A 12,647-nucleotide genomic window follows, 5' to 3' on the forward strand; every position below is an offset into this window, starting at 1 on the left:
CGAGGGTTATACATAGGCTCCTATCTGTCTCCTCAGCAGTTACAGCTACTGCTTTCCTTGGCCGCTAAGAAATGTTAAAATAATAAATCTTTAACAATTATTTTTGAAGAGGCTTATACTGAAACGCTAGCCAGAACTGGTGGGTTCTTCAGCATTTCATTTAATCTTAGACTAAAATCACTTGCTTTTTAAACAGTTTCTCAGCCTTCCCTCCTCAATAGATAGAAATTTAGCATCTGGACTCCCTAAACACATTTTGTGCAGTAATTAATACACTGCCATGTACTTATTTGTATGGTATTTATCTCTACAAATAATTGTTTTTGAAAAATACCCAAGTTTTCTAAAGACTCTTAGCCTGCAGCAAGATGTTGCTATCCTTTTTACTTTTAACAGAGGCTCAGCTGAAGGCATAAGGAAAAATACGTAGAGTTCCCAAACTGCTCTTGCAGATCTCATCCCTTTGGGGATGGGGGAGTGTGGATGACATGACAGGGTGGGGGGGCAGATTAAGAAAGTTAGGATTTGAAAGCTATATAGTTCAGCTAAAAAACATAACAATAAAAAAAATTGTCCCATATTTTTCCCCAGCCATCTACCACTACTGAGATGTTGCCCTCAGGAAACAACAACTTCATCTCCCCTGTCTCATACAGAAGAGACAGTGATCTCTGGAGTTTAAGCGCCAATGCTTTCTTTACAAGTGGAAACTTGAACAACTAGGAACACCTGAAAGGATAAACTTGACATCATTTTCTACAGAGCCTTATTTGCAAGCTGTTAGATTTCATTTGTACAGTGCTTTTCACTACAAAGCACATTTGACATTAGTTCTGAGAGTTAGTTTAACTTTCTAACAAGACACAGATGTGGTATCATCTCTTCTGATAAAGCAACTTCATAATTGCTTAAAAGCTATTCCCTCTTCCCCTTTTATATGCTTATCAACTCCCTCGGGTACTTGTAGTCACTTTCAATTTCATTTTACCATAGAAATACAATTGCTTCAGATCTCATTGTCAAAACTCCAGGTATTTTTCCTTTGCATTATCCTAGTGCGTATATTCAAAGATGTTTGGGGAGATCTAGGATCTTCTCCAGAGGAAATACCTGTATTCGTAGTTGCACTGGTTTCAGCTGGAATGAAGTTAATTTTCTTCATAGTAGCTCGTATGGGGCTATGTTTTGGATTTGTGCTGGAAACAGTGTTGACACAGGGATGTTTTCATTATTGACGAGCAGTGCTTACATGGAGTCAGGGTCTTTTCTGCTCCTCACACCTCCCCACCAGCGATTAGGCTGGGAGTGCACAAGAAGTTGGGAGGAGACACAGCCGGGACAGCTGACTTTGACTGACCAAAAGGATATTTCGTACCATATGATTTCATGATCAGCATATAAAGCTGGGGAAGGAAGAAGGAAGGGGTGACATTTGGAGTTATGGCATTTTGTCTTCCCAAGTAACCATTACACATGATGGATCCCTGCTTTCCTGGAGATGGCTGGACACCTGCCTGCCAATAGGAAGCAGTGAATAGACTCTTTGTTTTGTTTTGCTTGTGCGTGTGGCTTTTGCTTTACTACTTCAACTGCCTTTATCTCAATCCATGAATTTCCTCACTCTTCTGATTCTCTCCCCCATCCCTCTGGAGGAGAGTGAGCAAGCGGCTGTGTAGTGCTTAGTTGCTGGCTGGGGTTAAATCACAACGGTACTATGCAACAGAAATGTTTCATTTACAATTTTGAGCATTTGCAGTATGCAAAAGGTTTAAAATTGGTCCATGAGAAAATAAAACTCACAAGATGAGAATAAAATATTCTGAAGACTACACTAACAAGCATGGAAATATATATACACAAGTAGATTTGTTTTCAGTATTTAGAATGAATATTTTTCCTCATTTTCTTGTCTTGAATCAATTGCAATCTCAAGCCTTACTCCTCCTGGTTCAAGCACACACAGACAGACACATAAGAGTGGATACAGGTATTTTTATTCCAGTTTCTGATCCACTGTTCACACTTGATGACAAAAGAAAGCTTTTCCACTTCAGCTTCTAGCTTGTTCCTCTTGCCTGAATTTACTTGCCTGTACTTATTAGCTTGCTTACTGAGGTCTCAGTGATTCCAGATGCTCTGGGGATGTAAGCAAAATCTGATAGCCCCAGCAGGGAGCAAAATTTCAGTAGGTTATCCTTGCCTTCAGAGACATAAAAAAAAGCATGCAATCTACTTTTCAGGCTGCTACCTACTCAGGCCAGTCTTAGTCAAATTATTTTCCGGTGATCCCTGAAAATCAATTAGGTGCAAAAATTATCACATTAATGATAATACATGCAGTGGATGTAATAGCTTAAACTTAGAGAAAATCCTGTACCAGAACTGAAAGTTTCCATCTAAATTTCTTGGTTAATGTTTTAGAGAATTTAATAGAAAAAGAAAAGTTTCTTCATACACACACACAAAAAAAAAAAAAGAGAAAAAATCTTCCTCTTTAAAACTCTTTCGTTCTTACTCTGCTTTTTTTCTTCCTCTTATCAAAGGTTGGAGGGATGATAAGGAATACCAAGAATACCAAAAGGAATACCAATCCCTTCTCATAACAGGTTTGATTTTTCAAATGAAATGGAAAAGAGTTACTCCTTTTTCTTTTTTTTTTTTAAACCCACGGTTTGTTAGGAATACATGGAGAACTTAGATTTAACCAAAAATACAGGAGCTATTTCAGAGACTCAAAGCTCCCTAATTTCTTGCCTTCTGAATGAGCTGATATATCATACCATATAGTAATATAACTGGATTGTCAGCATAAGAGAAATTAAACTCCTAAAAGACTTTTTTTTTTTTTAGGGAATAAAAAACCTGCTTAAAAATTTGAATAAGTACTTCAACTTTTTAAAAATAACTTAAAAAATAATTGCTGGTTTAACCAACATTTTGGCAAAGGACAAACAAAACAAATTCAGTTCCTGAGCTTCTATTAGTCAATTGAAGCTCAGCCAGCCCCTCAGCAGAGGTGTTGCCAGTTTTCACCAGGCAGAACGCTGGCTGCAGCTGTTTCACCTTTAGTGCAGAACCTACTTTGCGGCACTACACACCAGCTGTAACAGTAATAGTTATGCTACCGTTGTTAATCTGAGGCAAATAGATTCCTGATCATAACTGCAAGTTTACTTTTCCTTTGTGCTGTGTTTTCTTGTTGAAGGTGTTTACCGAGTACAATGCAATTTACTTAGGGACTAAACTGGACAGAAACCCAACAGGTCTCTGCTTTCAGATACTTAAGCCTCTGCACACGGTGGGCAGACTTTTAAAAGCAAATACCTGGTCTACATGCAAGCAACGTGCTAGTCTTTTCTCCCATTCACTACTGTCAACCACTAGGTGGTAATGTTCACTCTGCGGACCTTCCGAAAGACAGCGTAAACTCCAGCTGACGTTCAAATAAATTCTCTTCTCACTTACACTGGTGCAACGATGTAGTAACCCAGAACTAAATTTGACTTGTTTCCTTTCAGATCAACAATTTTATTTATTTTTAACTGTGCTCGGTTTTATGCTAAGCACAGAGAAGCATGACACAGCACCCCCCATGCACTTGCTGCTGTTTGTTCCTTGGACCTGTAAACTATTCCAAAGCAGCTCCACCTACCAGAGATCAGTTTCCTAGAGTGGAAGTTTAACAGGGCAGATGCATGCTGCATTAGTACCACCAAAGCTGATATAATAGTATTTTCCTTTGTTTCTATGATATTGGAGCTAAGAGATGATATAAGAAAGAATACTTTTTTTTTACTCCCAGTAAATTCAGGATTTATGATTTGCTCATGAAACATTACATTTACGTTACAATGAAAAGCATACAGAAGAGTTCATACCAATTATGCACTGAATTTAATGAAGACTGAATATTCCTCTATGCATCTAAATTCTTCTGTCCGCTGAAGAATTTATGAGCAAGCGTGACAAAAAGAGGAGGAAGAAAGATGTATTTCAGCACAAAACCCGTACGCTTCAAGAATTGCACGGAATGAAAATCAACATGGAAATATTCTGAGCACAAGGCTGAGAAATTAAAGCTCAGTTTCCACTCCCAGGTATTTAATCACAGTATTTTCCTGATATTACCATTTCCCTTGTTCTTGCACCTGTTTTATGAAGTAGGTGAAAGAATGTAACTGCCACAATTACTTGCAATTTTTTTTTTTTTTTTTTCCGGGGGAGCTGAGGAACAAGGAACAAAAGAAGGTAAAACCATGTTTCTGGTTCTGCAAAGGAAGCAATTTAAATGAAGGTGTTTGTTACAGAGATTGAGAGAGAAAAGAGTAAGGTAAAGAACTTGGTTAAGCTATTTCAGAGACCTCCCCGAAAAAGCCCAGCTGTCCAGGGGTTAGATATATGTCTGACTGAGAGCAGAGATGTGAAGATGAATCTCTCATCACATTGCAGAATGTCTTTCCTACAAAGTGAGCAAGACAGTCTCCCTTGCTCTCTGTGTTCAAATAACAGAATACTTAAAGGTTCAGACAGGAAAAGCTTCAAATATCATGGATGGAAAACAGGCAGAACCTAACCCAGCCATACTTGCTCAAGAGATGAAAGCTTCAAATTACTTCTGTGAAATCAAGTAACAAAAGAAACGCTTTTGTGTTCAGTCCGGTGTCCTCCTGGCAACTAGGCAGACCCCTGTGCAAACATTTACTGCATCACACACGGATGTTGCCTGCATTGCAGTCTGACATGTGGGAGAGCCCTGCGTACAAATGCTCACCCCATTAAAAAAAACAAATCACTATACTGGCTACTATCATTCTCTGTTGTAGAACAAAACCAATCCATCACCATAGTCAAGGTGGCAGGAGGAAAGCAGCTGCTTGAACTGCAAACTTCACTCTTGTTTACAAGTCTCTCGAATAGATTTGCAGGTATTACTGCAATTACTTGGGAAAAATGGGGGAGTTTTAAGAAAACAGAAAGAAAGGAGAGCAATCCATCTTATCTAGATAACTCATCAGAAGATACAGGCACTGAAAGCAGGGGAAAATTGCAATGCACAACAAACTCTCTGTTTTATTTCACCACCAAAGAAATCTTTTATAAGAGTGGATAACAAGATAATTTGAATTACAGACAAATAGAACTTCAGGTCTTGGATTTTCTCCTCTTTGGATAAACCGTAGTTCCAAAGGTCAAACTGAAGAATGGTACAAAGCAAGCAAAGCCAATGGACCTGTACCCACTTATACCAGGTCATAATTTGGCCTACTTCTTTTTGTGGGTTTTTTGTTTGTTTGTTTGTTTTTTTGTGGTTTTTTTTTTTTTCTTCTTTTCTTACATTTCCTCTCTGGCTCATTTCATGAGAACACAACAGCCAACTCAAATTAATTGCATCTGTTAGATTTGTGCTTTCTTCCACTATATCTGAGCCTCCCTGTGAAGGATTCCTAACTCCATGTAAGAGGACTCTCATGAGTTGTCCTTGACTGTACTCCTCATTGAACCACCTGGAGACCCCACAGTAATATTTTTATGCAAAATTGTATTAGATCTTATAAAAAGGAAAAAAACTTATTACTTTTCTTCCATACATCTGCATTCCATTTTCTTTAAATAGCTGGAGAATGGTAGAAAGGTCTGGGCAATGTCCAGTGAAATAGACTGGCCACTGAGCCATGGCCTGAAACTGTGCTTCGCTATCATAAAACAGGAATTATTCATGTAAGTACTTCTCAGGTATTTATAGGTTGTGTTGCACATATTTCAGGAGTCCCTTCATAGAAGCAGTCTGCCAGCTAACAACATCAAATATGAATGTTCTTGAAAAATTCTCAGCCATCTTAAACTAGTAGGGCTGCAGCTGTATCTTCACAGTGTGAAGATACTCAATGTGAAAGCTTTCGATGCTCAAGAATTCTCAGGAAAGAAATAAAGAGGGATTTTCCTCCCCTGTCTTTATGTACCTAAAGTATAAAGATGGAGTATGATTAGGCCACTTTAGACTACCTTACCGATGGAGAGATATAGGTGCTTTCAAGACATGTTTCACCTTAGATGTTTTTGTCATTTATTTTAGGAAGAAATGAGCTGCTTGCCAGAGGTACCCTCCTCCAGCAATAAAGGGACCCTACACATGGTCAGAGGAATGCTATGCCAAATAATTACACTTGACATTTAGCTATACCATTATACTAACTATAACCAAATGGAAAATACGGGTAAAAACAGGAAGTGACCCAGACCTTGACATTACAGACAAATTATAGACAAGTTAAGTAACACAATCTGGCCAAAGCTGAAGTAAATCAAGCAGTGTTAATACAATGACTACAGAATGATTTCTTCTATGCCCCAAAACATGTGACAAAGAGGACCATATAGTTAGAAGCACACACTTAATGCAGTAACCAGATGCTAGCTCTTTTAAAGCGGGTATTGACAACATCTGAATGGGTTTTGTTCCTGTATGACATCCTCACGTGACTTAACTTTATCAAGGTTTTCCAAGCCAGGCCATCTTTCTTACTCGCTCTTTAAACATAACATGACATACTCACAAAACCAAATAAAATATTAACTAAAAATCATCAAAACCTGAATTTATATCTTAAGTCATATTGAACTGGAACAAAACGGACAACTTTTTTACATGAAAGCCATGTTTTCTGGATTGTGTTTTATGGGAGGCTTTCGACACTATTTCCCCACAATATTCTTGTATGCAAGTTAGAACATTATGGTCTGAACGGGTGAACAACTAAAAGGATTAAAAAAACCCCAAACAAACAAACAAACAACTGGTTGAGTGACCAGGTCAAAAGGCAGTCATTAGTGGATCCTACTCTACCTGGATGCTTGTGACAACTGAAGTATTTCAGGAGTCTGTACTATGCCCTGTCCTGTTTAATACCTTTATCAGTAACCTGGAAGGTGCAACAGTATGCACTCTCATCAAATTTGCAGATGACACCAGCCTGAGGAACCAGTCAATATACTTGAAGGCAGGAACATAGACGGGCTGGAAGAACAGGCCAACATGAACCTCATGAAATTAAGCAAAAACAAATACAAAGCCCTGGAAAGGACAACCCCCTTTCCTGGGCACTGCTAAGCCGGAAGGAGCTCTAAGAAAAGGACCTGGACATGAGTCAGCAGCATGGTCTGGCAGCAAAGATGTTCGACAGTATCCTCATCTGTAATAACAGAAGTACAGATGGCAGACTGAGTGAAAGGATGATCCCTTCTCTACTCAGTACTTGATAGACCACAACTGGACACTGTGTCCAGTTTGGGGTCCTGTAGTAAGAGACAGCTGTCGACAAACTGGTGCAAAGATCGACAAAGTTCATCAGGGTTCAGTGGTGGTTGGTCAGGGATTGGAACACTTGTCCTGTGAGAAGCTACAGGACTGGGGCTTGTTCAGCCTAGAGAAGAGCTGGTTTCAGGGGAATCTAACAGCAGTTTACCAGTGCCCAAAGGCATTGAAGAGTTGGAACTAAACTGTTCACAGCAGTGCATGACAGGAAGATAAGAGATGACAGGAGTAAGCTGAAACAAGAGCAGTTCAGACTAGACACAAGGAGAAACTTTTTCAGGGTAAGGATGTCAGACAGTGGAGCAGTTTGCCCAGAAAGACTGTAGAGATTTTCAAGACCCGTCTGGGATAAAGTCCAGAGCAACCTGTTCTGATCTCATAACTGACCATGGTTTGGGCAGGAGGTTGAACTAGAGACCTCCACAGGTCCCTTCCAACTGGAATTATCCTGTCATCATATGAACTCACAACTTTGACATTTAATATTAAAGGAAAATTTAGCATTAAGTTATTGAGAAACAAGTTGTGATGAAACACTGGCTGTGATGAAAACCCAGATAAGTCAATGGGAGTTTTCTTTGTACATCTGACTGGAGAGCTTCAAACAGTCCTCTTCTCTGTCCAGAAGTCAAGTGCAGGAGAACACTTTTCACACATTGAAGGCACTTCAACATTTTGTTCCCTGCTTTCCTGCTAGCAAATATATTACTGAAAAAAAACAAAAATCAAGAAAAAAAAGCAAGAACAGTCATTTTAGACCTTGCTCTTGCCTCTGCAAACACGCTCCTAGAAACTGCAGATCAATGACTTGTAGAAGAATCAGCCAGATCTGCTTCCTTAGCCTCTAAATGACTAAAATCCGTACAGCACTTGGGAGAACTTCGGGGTGTAAATAACCTCCATGCAGATACAAAACTGAACAATCTAGAGAATAACTCTCCTGCCCTGGATATCCTGCTGTATTCCTACAAGTATTAGAAAAGGTGTGCACTTACTCCAGAAGGTAGAGTTGAACATCTTTTAAAAAAAAAAAGTAATTGTGTATAATACATACAACGTGTGTTGTAGGCAACTGGTACTCACTTCTGATTCGTCTTCCTGAAATCAATCGGAGTTTTCCCATGAGAAGGAACAGCCCAAAGTTTGAACAAAATACATGCCCATATTTCTGCTCAGGGAAGCGAGGAGAGGGAAGCGGGGTGGGGAGCATGGACATACCAACACATTTCCTATAAGTTTTTATGATTCCTCCCCTCCACACATTTGAGCATTTGAACTTGTTAGTAGAGCATTTTGGGCTCAAAAGTAATATAATTTCTTTTTAAAAACCTGAAGGCTTATTCTATTTTATGATCTGTAATTTTTAAGCAAATAAGTCTGAATAACCACTAACTTGATTTAGAAGCCACACAAGTCTTACAGATAGCAACTAGCCTACATACGGGGTTTGGGTTTTTTTTCAGCTGTCACATCTGTGAAATACAATCATCACAGTTACCACAGTAAGATTGACGTTTTTGCCCAAATTCCAGCATCTAAACCTCTTAAGAAGAGCCAAAGCTTTGAACATCTGTAATTCTGATAGAGTCTGTTATTTTTATGTGGTATCTCTGTTTACTTCAGACCAAGACAGCATAAAACTTAAGACAAACCTGAATACAATACCCACTTTTTTACTGTAGCGGGATGCACATAGCTCTGGCCTTGAACTAGACCTACAAGAGGAATCACCATATAACACTAAAGGTACAAAAGGATAGTCTACAAGGTGTTCTGGTAGATTTTTCTTTATGAACTTCTAGTACAAAAGCACTACTAACGATTGGCTGATACCTTATTTAAGTAAAGTTCCACTTAAATGCTTGCATCCATCAGGGACATTAAAAATAGCAAGAAGCATCAAAACTAAATAGAGGTCAGCAATAAAACTATTTTATCATGGGAGCATTTTCTTAAAAAAACCTCAACCACTTACAAGCATAATTTCTGAGATGATGGCATTTCTTCTTCAAAGACATTTGACATTCAACGAAAACCATAAGGATACAATAATACATTTGAACGTTAAGCACCTTATCCATAAGGCAATTATCTATATACATATTTTAATCAAACTTTTGAAGTGGTAGGAGAGATCCAAAGAGTTAAAGCGATACCAAACATTTGCTAAATACACTTCAGTAATTGCTTGCTAGAGACGGATTAAAGAAAATCTAAGAATTTTAGTAGTTCTTTCTAAATTTAAGACAAAAGATTTGAAGGTGTGTGTTGTTAAGTTATCTAATTAAAATGTTAGCTTTATCTATAAGGTAATTCTGATAATTCAAGCAGGAAGGAACTGGGTTCCTGTAAAGCCTATCTGGTTAAAACTTCATGGTTTGGCATGATGATTTCTTTCTGATGCAAACAAATATGAGTTTTCAGTTATTAAGCAAGGAGACAAAGCCTTGTGACTGGAATGTGGATCATAAGGTTAGGCTGGTTTGACATCACAGCTTTTAGTGAAACATAAATAAAGTTACTGTAGCAATTAGGGTTTTTGACAGAAGATTTGAGGGACTTGTGACCCTAGCAATGTTGCCAATATGATAGGTGAACTCTTTAGTTTAATAATGGAAAGATACCCTGAATAAGTCATAATATATATATAGAAAATTTGGATTTACTGTAGTAAAGTCATCTTTTTCTACCAAGAAAAAAATACATTAGCAATCTTTTTTTATTATATCCTTCATATTTCTAAGCATAGACTTAACTTTTAATAAGAAAGAATTTCTTAATAAGAAAGAAAGAATAAGAAAGACCCTTACACGTCTTGATTTCTGCCTGCAACTTTAACAACTTTAGCGTGACAGAGCAGAACCAACCTTGAGAGAAATAAATAAATAAATAAATAAATGCCAAACAAAGCAACAAAGACAGGAAGTTTTATTTCTAGAATGAGGCCTAGCAAGGAAATTTGCTCAAAGATGCCCAGTCAGTCTGATGCCAAGGGATACGTAGCTTCAGTGCTGGGAATTTTTCAGTCTGAAAATGCAGTAGTGGTTTCTATTCTCAGTAATATAGTTCATCCAGCTGCTCTAAGGAATACTCTAGCATACAATAGCTGCTACATCTGACTAAATCAGTGTAAATGCTGGCGTAATGAGACATCTCCCTAAAGTCCCACAATACCAAAATTTAATGTAATATCTAAATAAAGATATCTCACAAAATAGCCACGCAGACTTCTGGAGTTTATCCAGCACTGTAGCTTTCCAGAGAGAGATCTAATAATCTTGCTGATTTTTTTAGTATTTTCCTTCATATGGTTATTAATTGCTCATAATTGACTACTACATTCAGATCCCATTCGATCAGTACCTTTATTGTTTACTGTCCCAGTTTACCTTCCTAGATGAGAGAGGATGAGGTACTGTTAGCCATTTTCTCCTCTACCCATTATCCTGAATCTTATCTCTGTTTACTGGATTTAGTTGCAAATGATTTGAAATAAATGCCAAAGCTGACATACAAACAGAAGTTTAGGTTTAAGTCATGTCCCTACCATGGTCATGCTTACATGTTGAAGTATGAGATATTCTCCAGAGACAGAGATATAAAATGAAAACAATGCAATGCCACAAGCTTTCAGCTTCTGGATCGTAGGTCTAGGTGCCTGCACAGCTTCAGAAATCTCAGTCAGGGGCATTGCGAGGAGTCTGCACAGAATCTCACACACATTCAGACCTTTTGAGCAGCCTACAGTTTTTTTAAAAATCAAATGGTGCTTTCGAGAATGAATAAATCTCTTGAGAGGGATCCCTAATACCTAAAATTCCTTTTTCTTTTTTTTTTTATTTAAAGGATTTATCAGCAAACGTTAGCAAAATTTCCAACATTCTAAAAGGTGGAATCTTTAAATTAAAGATATAACCACAATAAACACTAGCTTAGCGGCACATGGAGAGAGATACGAGTTTTCTTCACTCATTATTACCTTCACCACTATTCATCTCCTTTTTTCCTTTCCCCACACAAGGTGTATAGTAAGAGCATTCTATATTTTACTGTTAGGATTTACATTCACCTTCTGTTGCTCTTCCTTCCTTTATTTTAATGTTTTCCCTTTAGAGGATTCCAATCAGTACATTTTCCATTTCATGGAGGCAACTTTTGCTTCCCTATGTTTTCATCACCTTGTCTCCACTTCCGCATGACTTTTCAGGTCTCTAGCTCCCAGTATTTCCACCTCAGCAAATAACCTTCCTCAGCTCTTCTCATCTTCCTACATCAGTGAAGCGCATCTCACCAGGCCCTATTGACACCTTGTCTTTCCCCTGCATTGACCTTGAAACCTCAGAGCCCGGCTGCGGGTCCACCAGGGTGATGTGGTGCCCTTCCTCTTCAAGCAGTCCTGTACCACAGAACCTCAGCAAGAGGAGATGGGCTGGGGACAGGGGCTGGGGACAGTGACTGGGTCACTCCCAGGCCCCAGCAGGACCCTCAAGCTAAAAGCAGAAGGCCCCTGACAAAGCTTCTCACGGTTTTCACACACAGTTCTTTTTCAAATATAAAAATAGTAATAAAAAAAATTTAAAAAATCAGAAAACCATAGAAATTGGAGTTGGAGAAGATACATAAGATACATCACCTTTCCACATACTAACATATTTTTCCCCTACATTAATTGTAAGAAGCTTGTTTGATGAAACTTAGAGTTTTTCACTCAAGTTTGTCTGAGGGCATTAAATGTATTACGTACAATGCCTTGCCTCCAATAAAGCTAAGAGGTGACCCTAAATTAAAATTCAAAGTCAGTATTATCATGGGATATATGCAGAATAAGATGAATAAATGCTGACAAATTATAGGACAAAAAAAAAAAAAGAATAAAACGTCACTTGTCACTGTCAGGCCTCCTGTCATTGATGCTGTTTTCAGAATGGTTGAAACATCAGGCTAATCAAATGACCTAGACGGTTACACAGTTAAAAAACATTTGTCAGTTTTTAACTGAATCAATCAAGGAGTAGGGTTTGCTACAATGTACCTCTAAGAGGACTACACAAAAGCTGCTTTAAAAATATCGAGACCATCAAACTAACAACACTAAAACATTTTAAGCTGTAACGTGCTCTGCTCTTCATTTATGCCACTGTATGTAGAGAGGGACTACCCCTTCTTCAACAATTACAAAACATTAAAAAGTTCCCAATTTTTTCCTGTTGAAAAAGAAATTTAATTCGGATGTATTATTCCCCTCCCCCGTTTTTTCTTCTAGCTCTTCAATTTCTACTTTGTGTGTTGATCTAAATTCAAATACATCCAAACATTTACTACTCTTACTTTTCAT

Source organism: Rissa tridactyla, chromosome 1 (assembly GCF_028500815.1).
Source record: "Rissa tridactyla isolate bRisTri1 chromosome 1, bRisTri1.patW.cur.20221130, whole genome shotgun sequence".
Classification (NCBI taxonomy): Eukaryota; Metazoa; Chordata; class Aves; order Charadriiformes; family Laridae; genus Rissa; species Rissa tridactyla.